We start from the raw sequence: 14,767 nt of genomic DNA, 5'->3' as shown, positions 1-14,767 counted from the left end.
CTTCAATCTGGGACAATTTCTCAGCTTTGTCACCTAAAAAGAATGGCTCAGATGGGAATCTCCCTAACATCCTCAGCCATGAAGACTGAAACAAAGAATTCATTTAGTTTCTGCGCAATGACTTTATCATCTTTGAGTGCTCCTTTAGCATTTCAGTCGTCCAAGGACTCTACTGGTTGTTTAGCAGACTTCTGCTTCTGATGTACTTAAAAACATTTTGCTATTACTTTTTGAGTTTTTAGCTAGCTGTTCTTCAAACTCCTTTTTGGCTTTTTTTTATACTTTTACACTTAATTTGATAGAGTTTATGCTTCCTTCTATTTTCCTCACTAGGATTTGATTTCCACTTTTTTAAAAGAAGTCTTCTTATCTCTTACTGCTTCTTTTACTTGGATGTTAAGCCATAGTGGCACTTTTTTGGTTCTCCTACTGTATTTTTTGAATTTGGGGTATACATTTAAGTGCTTGATTTCTATTTAAAAAATCTTGACCTTTGCCAGGCGTGAGATAATCTCAATAATTTTAAGTGATGACTATAGTTATAATCAAGGCATAAAAGTCATTTTGCACCCATGATAAATTCTGCCACAAAATATCCACTCAACTCAAAAGACTGAAAAATTGTATTTTCTCACTGGAAAAAAAAAGACATGACTTGGCTCATGAATAAACACTAGGTTGGTGGTTTCTCTCATAATGAAGATAATGAGCCTTCAGAAAAAAACCCTCAAAAACAAACAAAAAACAAAAACAAAAAAAAACCCCACATTGGAATTTAAGTTACTTGTGTGTTATAACACCTACAAGTGTTTTCAGTGTGTAGAGGCTGCCGAATACCTTCTGCTGTTTTAAACTTTTCTGCATGTAGGAAGCACTGCCCTGCTTAAGTCGTATTCCCTTACCTTGAATGTTGTGTTAATTCTACCTCAAAAAGAGATAAGAGCCCAAGAGGGCAAAGTTACTAAAGGCACGGAGAGATTTCCATATGAGTAGAGACTACAAAGATTAGAACCAATCAGAAAGAGCAAGTGAGAGGAAGCTTGACAAAGAGAGAGCAAATAATGAATGGTAAAGTGAAGGTGAATTGGGGGCTTCTAATTCCCCCTTACCACAATACAAGAAGTGTGGGACACCTAGTGAAAGTAAAAGGGAAGCAGTTTCAAACGGGTAAGAGAGTGTGAAAGAGCCAGCCTTTGTATTTCTGCTTCTTTGAAGGTATTGTCTCAGGGTATGTCTACACTACCCTCCTAGTTCGAACTAGGAGGGTAATGTATGCATACCGCACTTGCTAATGAAGCCCGGGATTTGAATTTCCCGGGCTTCATTAGCATAAGCGGGGAGCCGCCATTTTTAAATCCCCGCTGCTTCGAACCCCGTGTAGCGCGGCTACACGGGGCTCGAACTAGGTAGTTCGGACTAGGGTGCCTATTCCGAACTACCGGTACACCTCGTTTCACGAGGAGTACCGGTAGTTCGGAATAGGACCCTAGTCCGAACTACCTAGTTCGAGCCCCGTGTAGCCGCGCTACACGGGGTTCGAAGCAGCGGGATTTAAAAATGGCGGCTCCCCGCTTATGCTAATGAAGCCCGGGAAATTCAAATCCCGGGCTTCATTAGCAAGTGCGGTATGCATACATTACCCCGCTAGTTCGAACTAGCGGGGTAGTGTAGACATACCCTCATTGGCTACAGTGCCCCACAGTGAATGTTCTGGACTGCTGCACTCAATTCACATCCATGTAGAATATTCTCAGCCTGCTACAAGATAGATGGGGCCTACTAGTGCCTTCAGTTATCTGTTTCTGTAAGTACTTGCACAGGTGAGGACATGCAGCCTACAAGTTTTTGAGCCAGTAGTCTCTTGGTGGAGTCTTCAGACCCAAGAGTGAGAAACCTTGGATGGTATCACTGAAGAAATATTTTTAACGCAACTCACAATTCACCTATAGTACTCACTGTCAATATCTTGGAGGCCAGGAGCTCAGAAGGCTTAAAAGATTATATATATAACTGTGTTTTCATTATGTAAGTCTAACAGTCCCGCCTCCCCCACCATCTAATGTAAGGGGAAGAAACCCTCATGCCACAGGGCATAAGCCATCCACTAAAGGGCAGGGTTAGGAAGAAACTTTTCCTGCAGGGAGGTTATTCCATAATTGCTGACTATGATATATGTGTGTGCCTTTTCCCCTGAAGTCACTGTTTCCAGTCACTGTCAGAGACAGGATATTGAACTAATGGATTAGGGGGTGTGATCGAATATGGCAAGTCTGGTGTTTGGTAGCTTCTCTTTCATCAGCAGGGATGTACGCAGATATAAAATTGGTATCTGCATCTGAATCTGCAGATGTAGATACCCATGGATATAAAGCAGATATCTGTAAATTTGCGGGGCTCTAGACATAAAATTTGTATCCACGTCCTCATCCACATCTGCAAAAATGAACTGCAGATATTCACAGTCACATCCGCGAATGCGTATACACCCTCGGATATAAAGTGGATACGTGCAAGGCTCTATGAACAATTGCTGCTGCTGATAGAGGAAGTGACATGACTATGAAGAGGGATCAATACATCTGAAAAGGAAAAATGGGAGGGTGAGGGGTCTGGCAGGTCATGTATGCCTGTACATATGTTGTGTAAGTAAAAATAAAAAACATACAGCACGTGACATAGGAGATACAGGAAAGAGATTGGGGGAACTGGGAGACTAGGAGAAAAACATTTGGGCTGTGTCTAGACTGGCCAGTTTTTCCGGAAAATCAGCCGCTTTTCCGGAAAAACTTGCCAGCTGTCTACACTGGCCACTTGAATTTCCGCAAAAGCACTGACTTCCTACTGTAAGAAATCAGTGCTTCTTGCGGAAATACTATGCTGCTCCCGTTCAGGCAAAAGTCCCTTTTGCGCAAAGCTTTTGCGCAAAAGGGCCAGTGTAGACAGCTCAGATTTGTTTTCTGCAAAAAAGCCCCGATTGCGAAAATGGCCATCAGGGCTTTTTTGCGGAAAAGCATGTCTAGATTGACACGGACGCTTTTCCGCAAAAAGTGCTTTTCCGTTAAAAGCATATCCGGAAAATCATGCCAATCTAGACGCAGCCTTGGAGATGTGAGCTGATGCATATTGGGGGTCCATTGAAAACTGAACCCACAGGAAGCCCCCCAGAATCCTAACGCTGTTCCTGAAGAGGACCAGCATTCCAATAAAGATTATCTATATGCAATAACACCTTTTTATTTCCCTTGAAGATGTGCACTCAATTCTGCAGATCAGGCAGAGTGCTCTTTCAGTCCTATGGGGAACTAAGCCTGAAAACTAGAGATGAATGAACCAGTTTGTATAAAGCAAGCACCATTGCAAACCTTTGTCATTCCTCATATTTAACCACTCAATCCTGTTAGAAGTTTGGAAGATTTTTCTGAAAATATCCAGTGTGTGTACCTCCACATATCCTGGTTGGACCAAAATATGGCTGGAGGCTAGCCTGATGGCACTTCTTACCAACTGAGATTAGAAAGTGCTAGAAATGTTGCGGGACAGCTTTTGCTCTCATGATTTCCAAAACTTTTTCTGCTGTTTAGGTCTTATGCTACTCACAGTGAAGTCAATGTGAAAGCTCACACTGACTTCAACAGGATCAGGACTGGGTCCTCTGTAATAGAGTTTTAATAGATGCAAATCTTATTAGAAATACCTTCTTTTATAACAAGCATCAAGCTGTGCAAAGCTCCAGGGCTAAGCAAATTATACCTTAGAATACTGGCTGAAATGGCAGAAGAGATTACTTGCCCAGTAATATAGGTTTTTAATTACTGCTTGCAAATGTGGTAGCATTGAGGGACTGGTGAGAAGTAAAAAATAATCCCAGTATTGAAAAACTCCGTTTAAATCATGTTATAAAAATTCTTTTCTACTCAGCATTATTAATCACCCAGCACAAACTGTTTAAACAAATGTTAATTGAGTTCTGGTATAGGATGCCAGTAGCAATCCGGAAACAGATGCACTCCATTTATCCATAGAATGGGTCCACAAGTAGTATCAATGGTAGAAACTTCCCACATTGTCCAGCCTTTGTGCTCAATTTTGACCTAAGAGACTATGTCTAGCAAGAAGCAAAATGCAGGACAATGTAGCACTTTAAAGACTAACAAGATGGTTTATTAGATGATGAGCTTTCGTGGGCCAGACCCACTTCCTCAGATCAAATAGTGGAAGAAAATAGTCACAACCATATATACCAAAGGATACAATTTAAAAAAATGAACACAAGGAGCAAGGAGATTAATATTTCTAGTGTCCACTCAAACAGCTAATTGCGGGGAATTTAACACCATTTTGTGTGAGTTTTTCCCTGCAGATACATCTGCAAAAATTCAGCCCAGCGAGCAAAGTATTCTAGCAACACTGAAATAGTTGTATAGATCCAATGGCTTGCAGTTGGTGTTGGTGAGTGAAATGAGGATAAGTCCTTCCTTTTTGGGGCATGAATGAACAAAGTGATGAGAATGGCTGTAGTTAGATCTATCATAAACAGATTTTGATAGTAAAAGTTGTAGTTAGATATATGATGAACAGTAAGAGTTAAAGGACTATATAACATCACCATTTCTTAGAGGATGGCTAATCTGGTGCAGACAAAATGAGAACCAACCTAAACTTTTTTTCAATACTTAAGGTGAATTCAAACAAACTTGTTTGAGGTTTGAATCTGGTTAATTTTCTTTTCTTTTTTCTGTATTTCTGCTGGAACTGGAAACATCAGAACAAGAAAATCTGTTCTCAGACTGTTTATAATTTAGGTGGAATCAACAAGTATCCATTTTTCTTATAATAATATTATGATAGCACCTTAAGGTAACAATAAAAAATACTGATTTCTACTCTACACATATGCCAGTTCACAGGAGAGCAGGAAGTGCCCCAGTGTTTGATAGTTACTAAACCAGAAACTAATATCCATGTTATTAACAAGAACAGCCACTAAAATGGTAACTGGTTCAGACATGACAGATTTAACTGGCTTCTCATTTCACAGTAATTCTTGTCCTATTACACGACAGAGCATTTTGTTTGGCTGAGACTCCTTGATGATCGTATAGCTATATATAACTGACAGATGCATCCAATATTTTACCTGAAAGTAAATATTTTACCAAAGCAATAAGACTAATCACCTAGAAGAGAATTGCTGCTATTTTGTCACCATTAAAAAGAAGAAGTGAAATACCAGTTCTGTATATCCACTAAAAAGGGGCTGAAACCAGATGTCCGATCCAAACGCCTCGTGCTTTGAGAAAATCTGACACGAATCCAAATCCAAACATTAGTTCAAGCCATTGTAGTACAGTCTACTGAATCTAAGCACCCCTGAACTACAAGGAAAGTCAGACCAGGATCCAGACCTGAACTTGTATCTCATGTCCATATTAAGTATGTCCACACTTGTAGATTCACTGAGTGGGGCTCAAGCTCACTACACTAGAAACCACACAGGCACTGCTCTGAGTGATGCAGTAATATACAGGAAAAGTACTGTATGACTGCAATTAAAGGACCAGATTCTGCCCTGCTATAGGGCAGGTTTGCTTTGCAATGCAAGCACAAAAATACCCCAAAATGCAGCTTAATCAAAGGAGGAGCCACCACAGTGAAGAGAGCTCTGACTTTGTACAGAGTTGCCATGCTGGCTCCTCTATCCACCTGATCATCCAGCCTTTCCCCTAGCAAGCATGGGTTGGGGGAGAGCGATAGCTAGAGAAAAAGGAACATGGTGGTCATCACTGTTGCTTGAGTAACAGCCGTTCTTACTTTTGCAGAGTGGCTGCTGCTATGCAGACTGGCTCCATGATCACTGGAACATAAAGACTCCTAGGCTGTGTCCAGACTCAGGGGTTTTTTCGGGAAAAGTAGCCTTCCCCTGTGTCCAGACTCAAGCCGCGTTCTTTCGAAATAATTTCGAAAGAACGCGGCTTTTCTTTCGATGGCGGTAAACCTCGTTTCACGAGGAAGAACGCCTTCTTTCGAAAGTTCCTCTTTCGAAAGAAGGCGTTCTTCAATGTAAATAGGGCTTCCTCGAAAGAGAGCATCCAGACTCGCTGGGTGCTCTCTTTCGAAAAAGCGGATTGCTCTTTCGAAAGATCCGCCTGCAGTCTAGACGTGATCTTTCGAAAGAGGCTCTTTTGAAAGATGCTTTCGAAAGAGCCTCTTTCGAAAGAAGCCTGCAGTCTAGACATAGCCCTAGAGAGGTATGCCCGGGGATACTTTTCTGGAGAAGAGGCCAGGAGGATTTGGGTGAGGGGGAAAAAAGGGCAAAAGGCATAGCTTTTTGTGATCTCCTTCTGCTCAGCCTATAGAGATCCTGGAGGGGGCTGCCTGCCCCTTCAAGCAGAAGAATCTAGTCAGAAGATCTCCATCCCTAGAGGTGTTTAAGTCTCGGCTTGACAAAGCCCTGGCTGGGTTGATTTAGTTGGGATTGGTCCTGCCTTGGGCAGGGGGCTGGACTTGATGACCTCCTGAGGTCTCTTCCAGCTCTATGGTTCTATGATTCTGTGATAAAAAAGTAGCTCAAGTAGCATCTGATCAGTATCACTCTAGGTGGAGTGCTGGCCAGACACTGCACTGATTTCAGTGGAGCCCTTGCTGGCCCTTCCCAGGGTCAGCTGCTGGCACAGCTGCTGTTTTCACTGAAGCAGATTATTTTTTAAAGTGAAAACCCGGAAAAGCTGTGAAGTGCTAATACCCAAACTGAGAAAGCCCAGATCAGCCATTCTCAGTTACAGATCCATTTCTTTGAAAAATGGAAACTGCAAAATCCTGGCTCAAGTACCAGCTAAGAGAATGACACCTGTGTGCATCTGACCTAACAATACATTCTCAGCTGCTGGCAAGCAGCCGCAGGAAGTAACCTAACATCTCGCCACAGACTTAAACATTGTCTTCATCTTGTGGAGACCTCTGAGGCAGAAATGCCTAGGTCCGTGTTGATGGGGATTTTCTGACTGCGTCCTTGGCGAAGTCTGGAAGAAGAGATCCTTGTGCAGGATGGATGAGGGTGGTATCAGCAGGAGCTGAGGCTAGGTCTCAGCATGCCAAATCAAGCTACAAGGCACTTCACTGCATCTCGACTCAGAAAAAGGCCGGGCTCCACTAGGACATTAGCCAAGCCCAAACTGTCCAGTTTTCCTAGGCAAGATAAACTCAGACACCGAGGGCAGGGAAAGGGGAACAAATAAATTGGTTGTTCCACTCCCTTGCCACCATAGGTCCCGTCATGGCTAAGGTACCTGTATCCTGCCCTGCCTTTTATTCTCGCCCTTAAAACCCTTTATAGAAACTCCACAATTCTCTCAGCCACTCACCTCCCTACCTGGGATGATTCAGACAAATAGTGCTTAAAAGTAAAACTCAAAGTCCCCTCACATCCATCCCAAAGAATGGCTCTTACCTCAGAGTCTGGGCAAGACTCTTCCTCAAGTCCTTAAGGGTGATCTCCAAAATATCATACAAAATACAAGAGAGTCCTCAAAGGTGACCCATCCTGACGTTCAGCTTGAAGCTGTCTTGCATGGAACTGACTGCCCTGTAGCCATCCCAGAATCAGCCCTCTCATCTCAAACAACAGCTTGATATTCCCTCCCCACATGAGAGGTCTCTGTTTGGCTCATTTAGCAAGCCTGCTCCTGCCTTCATGCCCCCTGCTCTCTCATTGTCCCCCTGGTGATTAGCCACATCCTGATAACACAACATTTTAACAACAGGTTCTTTTAGTGGATGCTGTAGGGCCTGCTCTAATATCCCTGCAGCCCTGCCATTGTCATTATCATTTGTATGATATCTTGTATGATAAGAAACCGGAAGCAGAGAAACCTGATTTCCCCTGGTTGAATGGTCAGCTCCATCAACTGCCAGAGAAGGAAATAGATGATCTGTGTTCTGCTTTGTATAAAATAACCTAAAAACCAGGGAAGAAAACATTCTACTGCACTGTCCCATGGAAAACTGTTATGGGATACAGGAAACTGCGTATTTCCCTTCATGGAGCTTCCAACAGAGTCTTCTGCTGGAGGGGCCTGTGCAGCCTTACTCTCCCCTCAGAAGGAGCAGGGATTTAAGTTTCCTGAAGCTTCTAACTTCAAGCCAGCAGCTAGTGGGCAGAGGCATCTGGGGGGAATTTTCTGTGCCCTCTTTGCCCCTTGCCACCATCTTCTAGAAACTTTGTCTCCCTCCGCCATCAGATGCTCCCAGAGCTCCCCATAAAGGGCTGAGGTCCATATTCCTTCCCCATCTGTCCCCAGTTCGTGCATGGATTCTCCCGCCTTCACACCCTCTGATCTCTCATTGTCCCCGTGGTCCACACTGTCCCCTTCCACACAGGCATAACGAAATTCCATTGGAAAGGAATCCAGTGCATGGAAAATCCAATTGCACAATCTAGGCCAATGCCTGGAAAGGCTTAGGATCCACTCCTCACCAGACAAGTATCTTGGATGCACAGAACGTTTACTGCATGCATTATCTGAATGGTGTCACACAATTTTATTGTTGTGTGCGTTTCCATTTGAAATGTTAAAAGTCAATAAACAGACAGCTATAAAAGTGCCTCTGCCACATTTTATTTTACTACTTGCACTGAAAATTTTCATGACTGCTTCTTTTACTGCTTTCGTTTACTAAATGCTTTGAAGAATCCCGAGCTGCTGGGTTACTTTTGTCTGTAGTTGTGTGGCTTGTTACAACATGGTTCTTATAACTGGACTGCATTTTAAAACATTGGTATTTTATCTGGTTACTGTCCCTTCAAGCAATATTAATTTGCAAATGAAGGCATGTAGACCATAGCACTGTCAGACTTTATTAGTTTCACAACATGTACTGAAAAAGAAGTTAGCGTCTAAACTCAGCAAGTTTATTTGTTCATTTATTTATTTTTAAATTCTAATTAGAGAAAGAAAAAGGGTGTCAGGAGTCTTTAGTGATTCACATTTTAACAGCCAGGTTATAATTTATTAATTCTCACCTTATAAAATTTTCATCGCCCTTTTCCACAGGAGTCCAAGAGCAACTCAAATTTATTTATTGTTTCTAGGTAGGGTGTCATTAAATATTTGTTATCTCCTAAAGTTTGTTAGGAAATGGGATTATTTTCCACATGAAACCACACCAAATCTGGTGAGAAAAGGCATTAAAAGTGGATCCAGCAAATGACATTCTAAAGCACTAGCTACTAATATAATTGTGTATAGACATTTACAGTGCTGCCCATTAAAATGATCTTAAAGCAATCCTACTGCATTGAGTTACGCCTTTCAAAGAACTATTCCCATAGAAGGTATGTGAATATGAGTGTATAGGAGGAGAAACATTGAAACTATTCAAGTGGCTCTAACTTATCTTTGGGAATTTCCCGAGTAGTGTCCTTTGGATTACAAGGGACCACCTGTGGTTATCTAGATAATAAATACAGAGTTGTGGATTTTTCATTTTGGGGTTTTGTTGTTGTTGTCGAAGCAGAATAAGATTCTATTCAGTTTTCAAATAAAATAATACCACCACTTTCACATGCATATCCCACTTTCCAGAATTTTGCTATATGCTCTACACTTCTAACTCCTGTGAGTTTATTTTATTCTCTCAATGATCAGGGCCAAATAATAGTCTGAACAGAAAAAAATCTTGTAGAAGAGACAGGGAAATTTGTGAACTCCCTTGAAACCATGGGGCTTCTCTGGCATCATTCCTAAGCATGGACTGAGTACTTGGTTTGCCTTTATAGGACCTCCTGCAGGGAATGTCTTTTCAAACAGAAGTTGTGAGATATATGGGTAACCCTGGGCTTGAGATCTCTACAAAGGGCTGGGGGATTTGTTCAGAGATCTTGCACAAGAAGCCTGCAGTGTAGACATAGCCCATATGTCTATGAACTCCTTCATGGAAGTTGACCCTTCCAATCCAAGGACCAGTGCTGACCCTTAAAATAGCTTAGTCGCTCCCTCCCCAGAACTTTGATCTTGTGTACCCTTTGGTTTGCAGTTTCTCTCTTCAGGCATGTGTGAAGTCAATAGAGCCAGACTTTGCAACCACTCCTCATCATTGTAAACAGCCTAAGAGACACAACAATGTGGAAAACCAACAGATCCCTGCCTCCATTTCTTTCCTACCCTGAAATGCTCTTTAGGATTTGATCAGTCATCTTAGGCATCCAGGCTCCTTCCTCTCCCCCATCCCTCCTATATATTGCTTCTTCTTCAGAACATGGAGTCAGTCAGTCTCTCCCCCTCTCACCCAACATTGAGAATCCATCATATCCTGTGGGCTCCTGTAATCAAAAAGTTTTCCCCGTTCCAGAAACCTGCCCCTTTGTTAGTCCTCCCCAACTTAGCAGCCTATGTTATACTACACACAGCCACAGAAGGGGTACACCTTCAAGAGGCAGTGCAAGAATTCTTCAACTGACTTTGTGGTGTCTATCTTGGGGTTTTGGTTGGCTTAACTACCTTTTTCAGGGGTGTGAAGTTTTCACTCCTCTAAGCGAAGTAGCTAGATTGACTTATGTTTTAGGTGTAGACCAGGCATCAGCCTTTGTGTTTTAAAAGGGCTATACAGTCTCTTTGTTTCCCTCCTGGGGAATTTCTATTCCATTTAGGTTCTTATCATTGTAGAACCTGAGTGGCTTCCAGTAGTGTGTTAAGCAACGGTGATTACACATTTGTCACATGTTTTTTTGTCTCTCATCCTTTCCCCATGGGTAGCAGCACATGCAATGGAATGTCTTCATTCAGCAGGCTTTTAGGTTTTTCATTTTGTTGCTGTTGCTTTTTCGTTTTTGATTGTGCTTTGCTGTTGCTTGCTTCTTTAAATATACATATTGCTATAAATATCCTGGTTGTTAGAGAAGGCAGGTTACAGACATGCACCTTGGAAGGTGGTGAGGTTTGTGACAGTCCCTGGGGGAATTTAGTTAGGAGTTTCTGTTTCCTGCACAGAGTAGCTTTGCCTTTATTGTAGAGAGTTCCTTTGTGTCAGAGGAGTGAAGTTATTTACCAGCGTCTTCAGCCTGGAGCCTTTTCCACTCCTTCGCCTCTAGAGCTTTGGAGAAAGCTGGTTTTCCTAGCTTCAGCCATCCCACTGTTCTGTTCAGACATGTCCTATTCACTTGTTGACAGCTCTTAACAACTGTCTTGTTCCAAGATGGACATACAGGCATCACTTCCCTGCTCCTAGCATATGGGGTCTGAGGCCTGGTCTACATCTAAAACTTAGTTCCAGCTACTGATATCACTCAGAGCCGGAAAAAAAAATCAGAATTAGGTTAATCTTACCCTTGGTGAGGTCAACTGAAGGATTTTTCCATTAACCTACCAGCTAGAGCTAAAGGTGCGTTAACTACAGGGACCAGAAAAAAACCCTTCCATTGACATAGGGAGTGTATTCACTATAGGGTTACAAAGTCTATTGCAGCTGTGCCACTGCAGTATGGACATAATCTAAAGGTATGTGATAAGTATACAGTAAATATGGTCATAAGGGCTTACCCATATGCAGCATTCATAATACTAAATGGAATTTATAAGTTTTACATTGACAAGATTTCCTAAATCACTGCAGGACCATAATAGACCATAATAAAAGGTTAGATAGATTTTCAGAATTTCTTGGACAGTGTTTATGCTCACAATTAAACACTGACTATACGTACAGCATGCCTTAAAATTAGCCCAGAATAACAATTAAATAGAGCACCATGATGATGTTCCAGTTGGTTAAGCATTAGCGGTCAAAGAGGAAATACAGTAACAAAGAATCCAGTTCAATGTGTGTGTGCCTGAACCTAGTTATGCCTGGAATGCAGCTGGTTGAATTTTTTCCAGTGAAATCTTTTTTCAACCAGATGATGGATATATGACCAAAATGAAAAAAAAAATGGTTGGAATGTTTTGGGCTTTGATTTTAATTGGCTTTGGTGAGGAAATAAAATAATCTATCTTATTTTTAGTGAAAATGTTTGTGTTAATGTGCATTTTCTTGTCTTTATATCTAACTTTTTTGATCAGCTCTAGTCTGGAGACAATAGAATGGTAAGCTTTCAATAGCAGATTGGTTTCCAAGTTGTTTAGATGGTTATACTGATGTCTATATTGCAGTAAAAGCTCTGGTTTCTGGCTTATTGGGAGAATGGGGGGGAGGTGCCAGTTGATCAAATATTCTGATTAACTGAGAGTTATACATTACCAATGGCATGCCAATTTTCAAAGAATTAGAATATAATAAAATGAATAAAGTATAAAATAGTATGCAGGCACTCGCCAATCCAATAGTAATACTCACTGCAGAGTGGTTGGTTTCTTGAAGCACTTACGTGCATACAGGTAATGTTTTCTATGCAGTAGATATATTACATATCACTATGGATAGAGCATGGTGTACACCCAGATCATGTATATGTATGTGAACATAATTTAATCTTTCCTTATGATTCAGAAGGCATTTCTGGATCTTGCAGTGCCTGAGGGTCATCATTATCAACATCAGTTATCACTGTAAATGTAGAACATGTAGCTGATTGGGCTGAATCTGTAATGATCCTATGACACTCCCCGCAAGCTCCTTTTTTGAATAAATCTGATACCAGTTTTCTTATTTGTCTTCTGCCTCTTTTGCATAAAAGTAAAGTTCAGAATATGCAACTGCATAACCTCCTTGGCAATATACTAGTCCTGATTATGAGATTGAAGATTTGCATTGGGAGATACCAGAATTTCAGGTTAATTGAATGCTGGATAACAGAGCATCTACTGTATTTCTGTGTTTAAACACTTAAGAAATTTTAAGACAGTGTTTCATGATTCTTCAATGTAAAACAGCTGAGTTTGGACTACTTAAAAGGCTTCTAAACTGTTTCCTAGTAAAGCAGTAAGGTTCAAACCAACCAGATAAAAAAATCAATATCTGAAGAACTAGAAAATGGTGTGGAACTTCCGCTTTAATGACTATGAGCAGCACTTCAATGCTATCTGAGATCTCCTTGAAAATTATTTTCTGTTAATAGCACTACTAAGAATCTATGAGTGCAGTGACAAGAAAACGCTCATAAAGAACATCACACCAAAATCTAACACAAAAGGATATTCGAGACTTAACAGAGATTTAAGGGACTATCATGTTCCCAGAACAAAATTCATGCTGAACATTCTGAGCTACATCAGTTAGAAAGGGAAATATCCAACCGTCTGGAAAACTAGAAATTAGCAAGAATACATTATTTTCATACATGCCTACAGGAAGGCATTGCATGACATTTGTTTGTGACATGCAAAGTTCAGAGCTAAAAGATGTTACAAGCTGCACATAAAATGATTCACTGCCCTATTCGCTTTGGTCATGCACATAGGCCAGATTTTGGCAATGATATATATTTGCTACAGTTTCAAAATGTATTTTATAGCCCCTTCGGTAAAACTGACAAGCGAGTCTAAAAGTCCCATCCTGTATAGATGCTTTGGAAACAGGAATGTTTTGAGTTTCTTTCAAGAGCAGTGCTGCTGAGTTTATGAGCACATTTTGAGAGCTTGCCACAGAACATAATTGTCACAGCAGACCACTCCCTAGGGATCACAGAGGAATCTGTCAGGTATGTCACAGCAGAACGTGAGGACAAAGAAGACAGAAAGCACAAGAGTTGCCAGATGTGAGTGAACTGCATACAGGCTGCCATGGGGAAAAAGCTCTCTATGCTTTGCATGATCAAGTTACTGAAAAGGAAGAATGCACTCTGGGGTAAACTCAAGGTGAAAGATAAATATCAAAGTCAACAGTGCAATCCTTGTAGCAGAGGGATCAGGTCCATCTATCCTGGGTCATGTCTAATTAAAACACATATGCCTAAATTGGTCCATGGTACCTGAGCATCCACTGTTCTGGGAACCTTAATTGAATTATATGCTCAAGTATTTGCAACTGTGTTGAAGTTGGTTGAGTACATGCTGGCTGAACTACACATGGCTAACAATTCTTTGTAGGTCCTTGTGCCGATCCCATAGTAGCTGGAGCACCATAGTGCATTAAGCAACATGACTAATGGCTCTGATGCGGTTCTTTTCTCTTGCTCTCATCTTCTCCCCAAGGGGAGACTGATGTGTGCAGTGGAGACTATTGTTTTAAACACACTGCTGCTTAAAACCCCTCCAGAGGAGAGGATTCCACCTCATGGCCCTTATACTGAATGACAGCACTTGTTCCCTTGAGCCACTGTAGAAATGTATATAACACTGTAATGTCCCCACTTTGCAAGACTAGACCTGTGCCATGCGGCACACAGGTGCCTTTTGAACAATGATCAGAGGAATTGGTCAGCCAAAAGGGCTTTTCACCTGTGGATTTTTTTTAAATGTATTGTACCCTAGGTAGTATATTTTCTAACCACTGGCTCCATTTCCCAGTATTGGTAGCAACAGTGGGAGCGTTAGTGTAGGCCTACTGTCCCAGTCTAGCTGTTATATTGTATAAGGCCAGGTCTACACTAGACCCAAAAGGTTAGGTTAAGGTACACAATTTGGCTACGTCTACACTGGCCCCTTTTCCGGAAGGGGCATGTAAATTTCACCTATCGTAGTAGGGAAATCCGCGGGGGATTTAAATATCCCCCGCGGCATTTAAATAAAAATGTCCGCCGCTTTTTTCCGGCTTTTAAAAAAGCCGGAAAAGAGCGTCTACACTGGCCCCGATCCTCCGGAAAAAGCGCCCTTTTCCGGAGGCTCTTATTCCTACT

This window comes from Pelodiscus sinensis, chromosome 2 (assembly GCF_049634645.1).
Source record: "Pelodiscus sinensis isolate JC-2024 chromosome 2, ASM4963464v1, whole genome shotgun sequence".
NCBI classification, from domain to species: Eukaryota; Metazoa; Chordata; order Testudines; family Trionychidae; genus Pelodiscus; species Pelodiscus sinensis.
The sequence above is the reverse complement of the archived record's forward strand: the minus strand, read 5'-3'. Positions refer to the sequence as shown.